We start from the raw sequence: 8,627 nt of genomic DNA on the forward strand, positions 1-8,627 counted from the left end.
TAAATGGTTTACCTAAAATACATAAAAGCTTAGACAAACCTCCCATGCGATCTATTGTTTCTGGGAGGGGGTGGGTGACCGAAGCACTTTCCATTTACATTGAAAAGGAGTTAAGGGGGTTAGTAGATCTTTCTGCTAATATTTTAAAAGACACTAAGCAGTTTTTAAATTATTTACGCACATGTATTCATGACCTTGATAATACAGGTGATATGTATTTTTTAACCCTGGAAGTACAGTCACTTTTTACTTCTATACCGAATGATAAAGGCCTCAATTATTTGCAAGCTTATTTAAAGGAACATAGTAAATTTAGTGATATGAAGATAGCATTGATTTGCTCCCTCACCAGTTTGATATTAACGAATAATGTATTTTTGTTTAATGATACCTACTATTGGCAGAAGCAGGGGGTAGCCATGGGCACCCCCTGCGCAAACAGCTATGCCAATTTAGTTATGTCCCATTGGGAGCATACATATGTTTCGTGTGATAACCAGTTTAGTGAGCACATAAAGGTTTTCAAGAGATTTGTGGACGATATTTTTATTTTGTGGAAAGGCAGTGAACGTGATATTTCAGAATTCATTGAGTATCTACATGGTACCACCTCTTTTTTGAAATTTACATTTAAATGCTCAAAATCTGTTATAGATTTTTTAGACGTTGAAGTGTATAGAATGGAAGACAATACTATTGCCACTAGGCTTTACAGGAAGCCATGCTATATGAATACTACTTTAAGGAGAAATAGCATGCATCCCTCTAGAGTTTTTAAGAATGTGTTAAAAGGGCAGAGCATGAGAATCCCGAGACTTAATAGTAAAGAGAATACATTTGATTTCAATTTAAATATGCTTGCATCTGAATTTAAGGATTGAGGATATAGAGATTTAAAGATTTTCAGCATGGTCAAGACTGTAAAAGCATCTAGGTATGGTTCAGTTCAACCTTATTTTTCCAGAGGTTTTACACATGAACAGGTGAATCAGATGGGGATTAATGAGAGTAGAAGAACGGTTAACTTTTTGATGCATTATACCAATGATCCAAATGTTTTCTGTGGTATAATTAAGAAAAACTGGCCCATTCTATTATTGAATACTGAGATTGAAGATGTTGTAGGGGATTGTCCGCATTTTGTTTTTAAGAACAAAAGACTGTTGTACTATAAAGATGGGGAGAAGGCTAATAAGCCCAAGTTCATAGGGACAGTACCACATGGGAATTCTAACTTTTGTAAGTACATAGAAAAGAACACAATATTTAGACATCCAACAACTGGTCAAGAGTTTGAGCTCAAGACCTGTTCTACTTGTTTGACTCCGGATGTGGTGTACTTAGCATGCTGTCAAGCATGCTCCTGTTTTTATGTGGGAAAAACTAATAAGATGTTGAAGGAGGGGATAAGGGAGCATCTCCTGGCTATTAGGAACAGGGATACTAGGAATGCCCTAGGAAAACCAGTGATTGATAGAGATGATACACATCTATACAAATTTAGGGCTCTAGAATGTTTATGTTTTGGGAAACATCTTGGGGATGTTAAGAACTTCACAGAACAACATGAAACAAGCTGGATTATAAGGTTTCAGGCTGATAAACATCCAGGGTGAAATGGTCAGGTCCCCTTAAGACCAATTTTAAAAGCTTGTAAATTATTTAAATAGTAGTTATCTATCTATGTATTAGTTAATTAAGTGATGTAATTTCCTTTTTGTATATATTTGTGCTAGTTGCATTTGGTTTTATTGGTCGCAAGAAGTGCTCAGTTTGGGCATGAAAGCACTTACCATTTAATAAAAGACTACTATTTTATTATATTCCTGGTGCCGTGGTTGGTTCCTTACAAGAATTTGCTGTCTTTGATACAGCCCTGTCTATGCATCATGGCATGTGAACTTAGTCAGTCTAAGAGGCTCTCTTGGTCTCATTTATTCACATGAAAACCTATTGGTTGTACAGAGCAAGTGTGGGCAGGTGAAACAAATAACCCCAACAGGGATGTCTTGCAACACGTTACTTCTGCAGCTGATGGTGTAGCTAAATAGCAAATCTGATGTCATAGTTAGACATGATACATGTAGTACACACTTTTAATGCAATTTTCACACTTTTATACCACCTTGACACGCCGCTATTTTGATGTTACATTATGGACACTTTGCTACAGGTTAATCTACTAAGATGACTTATGTTGCCCTACACATGCCAAAAAAGTCAGCAGGCATGACTACAAGAGGCCAGCCATATTTTTCTGCAATGAGAAATGCTAAACGGCCATGGCTTGTAATAGCAGTGTGTGTGGCAGGGCACTCTGGTCGTGCAGCAAGGAGTCAGACTTCCTATATTAGCTGCCTAAGGACCATTGGGAGTACTTGCTTGAGGACTGCTATGACTGCCCCAAGTTCATAGGCGTGTACCAGGCTAATGGCCCTGAGGCCTTTACAAGCCTAGCCCATAGAAGTGCCCTGGTATTGTGCCACCCATTGTTAGTTCCCAGTGCCTCTATCAAGTACAGCCACTGGAGTGATCCCTGGGGTGAACTTTCTATTTCCCATCCACTCATCAAGATTTCTCTTGAAGAGGGCTAGTGAGGTGCTCTGCTTGACATGTATGGGAAGTCTATTCCAGAGCATGGGTAGTCTCTGGGTTATGAACCTGTCCCTCCAGCATGTTCTGTTGATTATGGTAATGAGATTGAGGTCTCTGGAGCATGTGATGGGGAGGGAATTGGGATTTCTTTAGATGTAGCATTTCTAACAGAGCTGGGTCAGACATGGCTTTGTAAGTCAAGCAGAGATCGCCTCTTAGTAGACGATATGAGACAGAGAATAGCTGGAGTTTTTTAGTCTGTTTGTATAGGACATGTGTTTAAGGCTTGGATCCTCTTCGTGAAGTACTTTTGTGGCCTATCCAGCTGTTGCAGGTGTCTAGTGAGGTACATGCCAAATGGGGTATTATACTCTATGATTGGTCTAATGAGGGAACAGTAGAGAGAAATGATGACCTCTTTCTTCCTGGATGCAAAACTCTTGGTAATGAGATGTACCACATAGAAGTACTTTCTGACCACAGTAGCAATGTGGTGGTCGAAGGAGAGGTTGCTGTCAAGCTGTGTCCCCAGATCTCTTATAATGCCTTTAGTGTTCAGTGGGCTCCCATTGATGTGGTAATTAGTGGGAACTGAGTTTTTCCCAAAGGAGATGATGCATTTTTTGGCATTAAACTTAAGGCCATGGTTTCGACACCAGTCATTGGTCTCAGTGATGCCTTTCTGTAAGATGTCTGCATCACTTGGGGAGTTAATAATGGTTCCCAGTTTGCAGTCATCTGCAAATTTGGTCAGCCAGAGTCCCTCCATGTTGGCCTGGGCTTCTGAGAAGTAGATGCCAAACAGGAGAGGACCCAGGAATGATCCCTGTGTTACTCCACTCATGACTGGTTGTCAGTCTGGCTTGGAGTCTGCTACTTTCACACTGTGTGTTCTATCTGTGAGCCAATTTGCAACCTACCTAATGATATAGGGGTTGATGCCTAGTTTGGTGAGTTTATCAATAATTCCCGTGTGAGGAATAGTATCAAAGACCTTGGCCAGACTGAGATATGCTGTATGAACTGCCTTACCTTCATCCACTGCTCTGGTGACTGACTCAAAGAAGTCAACCAGGTTGAGCAGGCATGATCTACCTTTCACAAAATCAAATTGCTTGGGATCTAGAGTTTGGAGATTCCCTAGATCCTTGTTAATTAGGTCCATGATGATGCACTCCATAGTCTTACATATCAGACTCATCAGGCTAATGGGGTGATAATTTCCAGGGTCTGTAGTCGCTCCTCTTTTATGGAGAGGGATTACTGTAGTAGTGCGCCATTCGGTAGGGACAAAGCCTGAGGTGAGGCTGTGAGTGAACAGAGCACACAGATGTGGTGCCAGTTCACTTTATAAATTATGTAAAACGCAGCCATGGATATTATTGGGTCCCATGGAAGCTGTATTCTTGATCTAAGACAATGCAGCTTTAACCTGTGCTGCAGTAATGCAGGGTGCCTGGCATTTTTCCGGTATTGAGATTGGTCCTTTGGGGGGGAGAGAGGGGTAAAGTTGCCACTGAATCTGTCGGCCAGTATGCTGGCAATATCTGTTGGCTCAGTATAGGAGGTACCATTGTGCAGTAACTCAGAGCAAATCTGGGTATTGCCTTGGTGATTCTTGATATAACTATAGAAGGCTTTGTGGTTGTTTTTAGTGTCTGCTGCAATTCTGCCTTCATAGCTGGCTTTGGAGGTTTTGATGAAGGATCTCAACTTTTTCTTGAGGTGAATAAGTGAATTTTTCCAGTCTTGGGACTTCACCTTTTCTGCAACAGTTTCTTCCTTATGTTGTAGAGTTTTTTAATGATGGGACCACTAGACTGGCTTCCTTTTTTGGAGGAGAGTGTCTTGGTTCTGTTGGGTATGGTATATTTCCATGCATTTATGTACGTGTTCGTACAGTGCATTGGTGTATGATTTGGCAGTCATGCATCTAATTTCCATTATCATGGGGTGCCGTGAAGTTAGCCATCTCTGTTTTTAGGAGTCCAAAGTCAGCTTTGGAGAAGTTTTTCATGGTGGATACCTTTGCGGGGGGTGTGGGTGAGATGTGTATTTCCATGGTGATAAGTTTGTGGTCAGATTTAACCAGGGAGGAATAGACTACTGGTGTAGAGCAATGGTTGCCCATGTTTGTAATAACCAGGTCAAGGATATTGCTTCCTTTAGTGGGGGTAAGAATGAGCTGGTCCAGGGCATTGGACTTGATGAATTCCAGGAAGCATTGGGCCAGTGCACTGGTGCTTGAGTAGTTTTCCCAATTGATGGAGGGGTAGTTGAAGTCTCCTAGTATGAGAGTGTTGGGTGGGACCTTGATAGATTCCATGGTGCTTAAGAATGTGGAATGAGGGTCTAGTGACATGGTTGGGGACTTATAGCAGGCTATGACCTGGATCACAGTCTTACCCAAAGTTAGTTGTACCTGAAGTATCTCAGATGCATTATGCTGGGCTACTAGTCTGGAGGTGGGCATATCCTTTATGACTATGGACACAACACCACCTTTGGAGCTTCGGTCCATGTTTTGGGGCCAAAAGGTGTGGAATGAATTATAGCCTGATAGCGCAGGGTTGCTTTCTGCAGCTTTAAACCACGTCTCTGTTACAGCACAAATGTTGATGTTCTCCATTTTGATGAGTGCTTCGAGCGAGTGCATCTTGAGAGTATAAGAAGGATACTTGGTACAGTTTTGCCAAAACTACTGGCATACTCTCATTCTGTTGAGTAGTGCAGACACAACTACAGTGACCTGTGGAAGCTCCATCCTTTCTTCTTAGCTGGTGGGAAAAATCAGTCAGAGTTAGGACATCTGAGATGTACTTTAAGTATGTATCCATTCTACAGAAGCATAGCTAGCTGTCCTGCAAAGTACAGTCTTCATTGTAAACATGTTACTGAATTATATATTTTATTCTACAGTTGTGGAGTCCATACAGGAGAATGAATCATTTTCTATTTCAGAGGAGGAGGGAAAGGCTTTCTAGGTGCAGGGGTGTGTATTACTTACTTTCCTTCTTTCTGAAATTAAAATTGTTGTTAAGAATTTATATTATTTCATTAGGTATCTAATAGCACATGCATGTGTCTCATCCTGGATAAAGTACAGGTATTTGTAATACAGCTTGGATGCTTTTTCAGAGTGTGAAGAATACAGTCATTCAGGCTGTCCATGTGTGACCTTTGTAGTTTGATTTCTGGATACCTACAACTGTTAGATAACAGGATAGGTGTAGAATGGTAGGTGGTTACAGACTCACCATAATGTCCTAGCACTTTATAGGCAGATAACTACTCCTACACACAACAGTTATATGTGCAAATATACATCAAAAAACGCAAAAGACACAATGTAAACTTAGAACTGAAACAAAAGCAGTTCACGGAGTCCACTGGCAGTAGACTAGGTTAAGAAACAAACCCAGAAGGTTGATTAACCTAGTCTGCTGCCAGTGGAATCCGTGAACTGCTTTTTTTCACAACTATACATCAGAATGGCTACCAGTGCCCACCCTGTTAAGATACCACATCATAGTGTACCAGTCAGATTGTAACTTTATACAGCAGTAAGTATACATATTGTATGATGTCATTTAGTACATGTTTCATAGATTAGTTTTATTGAAGTTATACAGATATTTAAAATTATTTTATGTTTGTTATTTTATTTCTCTCCATTTATTTTTCAGTTTTTTACATCAGCTGTCATGGCAGTGCCAGTGGTTAGGCCAGGGTCTACAGTCCCCCAGCAGGCCCAGCCATCCCCTGCATATCCCTATTGCACATCCTGAGCTGCTTCCCTAGTGGCTGTAGCAGGGGACAGCCAGGTGGCCAGCATTCTTCTCCCTGGTAGCACTGACAGGAGTAGTGGTTTGGGACATGCAGGGAGATGGTGGAGGTTGGGGGGATGTTAGAACACTGACTGGAAGCCCACATTAACTTCCTGGAACATTTCCTCTTGTGACTAGTAGAGTTTGAATCACTGCCTGCCACTGCCATCCATACCTTGAGTGGATTCCAGTGATGTGGGTGGTAAGGGTGCTATCTATCCTTCCTGTGGTTTTGCACAGACAGTACAATATGGAAAGTTGCCTGCACACTATATTTTATCCCAGTGTTCCCTCTCCCTGTGTGTTAATGCCAACCCTTATTTGTTGTCCACTCCTCCCCATAACCAGTGTCCTCTCTTTGTTTGAATTTCCCTGATTCCACTGTTCTCCCCCACCCTCAGAGTGTCAGCACTTGTCCTGTCAGTCTTTGTCTATGTTACATGGTAGTGTGTTATTGACCCTCAACCTCTTGCAATACCTTTAGATATTCCATTACATCCCTTCACATCTTTCCTTTAAAAAAAAAGGAAAGAAAGAAAAGAAAATCAGCTTTTCTCCCTATACCATCCTTACCTTCCCTGTTTTGTATATTATCCTGTGTTTTTTTTTTGTACTTTCCTGTACTCCCATTTCCACCCCTTTTATATTTAATTACTGTAGTGGCACCTTTAAATTATCATGCCACTTTTCCTGGCTTTTCACAGTTTAGCACATGTGCATGCACTAAAGCATGTTCCTCCTTTGTACTTGTCAATTTTTCTTATCTGAATCCTAGCCACAACTGCAGATTCTCCTCTTTCATCACTGGTTATGCTCATATAGCTAACAGGCTTACTGATTAGCTGACTACAAAGTTGCAGATTTTCTGTTTCTTAACTGATGATGAGCTTTGGACCATATCACACTGCATCTGCGGGAGGCAATTCACCATCACGCTGGCCATGTTTCTGAATCTCAGGAAGTCTTTCCTATCAAGAGCTATATTACCTCTATGAAATTGAACTCTTAGTGTGTTTTAAACAGATTGGTTTTGGAACATTTTCTTTTGATTTTAAATGCTAACATGTATGGTGTTTTGAACCTGGACTATTGTCATTTTCCTCTTTGGACTGCTATGTGGGTTCAGGAAACTTTAACCTGCAGAAAATGCTGAACTAGGAGTCCTGTATTTCCCTCTTTATTTTGATTATGGGCTTGATAGACTGTAATCAAACAAGGAAGTGCTAAAACATTTTACAGGGACTACAGATGAAAGATATTGCAGATTGCTTTATCATGCAGAGAGCTCAAACTTTGATAAGTTTCCTGTGTGTCACTAGACCATAATATTCTCCAGAAAGTGGTAAGAATACATTTATTTAGATGCAATTAGAGAAGTCTTCTTTTGCCAGCTATCTGTTTAAAGCGTTTTATTTTTTTTGTGTTGTCACATCCTAGATGCATATTTGATTACTTTCCTTTGAATGCCACTGCCATGTTTTCTACTGAATATAATTTTTTAAATATTCAATTACAAAAGACTGTGGCTGGTGTCCTGTTAATTACTTTTTAAAGATAACCTCAATGCATTATAATGACTGTTAATATCTATCTTTTTAAAGACAGAATTAGGAAGCACTCCACTTTGAATGGATTTAGAGCAAATTTGTTAGAACATTTTGCAAAACAATCAGCGGTGGTGGTGCTGCGGTAGTGTTGTCGCCTCACAGTAAGACGCTGTCCGGTTCGATTCTCAGCAAGAGTGTCTTCTGCATGGAGACATGCGTGAATGGGCATACCTTCGTTGAAGGTTGTGCGTCAGGGCTGGTAACTCGGCACGTAAAAATCAACTACCAATCATTAGCGGACCGGAGTTCCGCTGTGGCGACCCCTAACCGGGAAAAGCCGAAAGACACAAACATTTTGCAAAACAATCAGTTTGCATATGCTTTAAAGATGGTGGCTAAACATTAACCTACAATCTCTTGTTTGTTTGTTTGTTTACTTATTTATTTATTTTTTGGTTATTGGAGCACAACACTGATCATACTAGAGCAGCTGCCAGCTCAGCCTAGAACTTAGCTCAGAATCAGATTGTAAAGAAATTAGCTTCATTCTGTGGGCAATAAATGTATATATCTATCTGACAAAAACTGTGTCTGGTATGTTAGGGCAGTTTACTGTTATTAAGTCAAACTAATTCCTTGCATGTACTATATTTTCTTA

Source organism: Protopterus annectens, chromosome 14.part0 (assembly GCF_019279795.1).
Source record: "Protopterus annectens isolate FY-2018-M chromosome 14.part0, PAN1.0, whole genome shotgun sequence".
NCBI classification, from domain to species: domain Eukaryota; kingdom Metazoa; phylum Chordata; order Ceratodontiformes; family Protopteridae; genus Protopterus; species Protopterus annectens.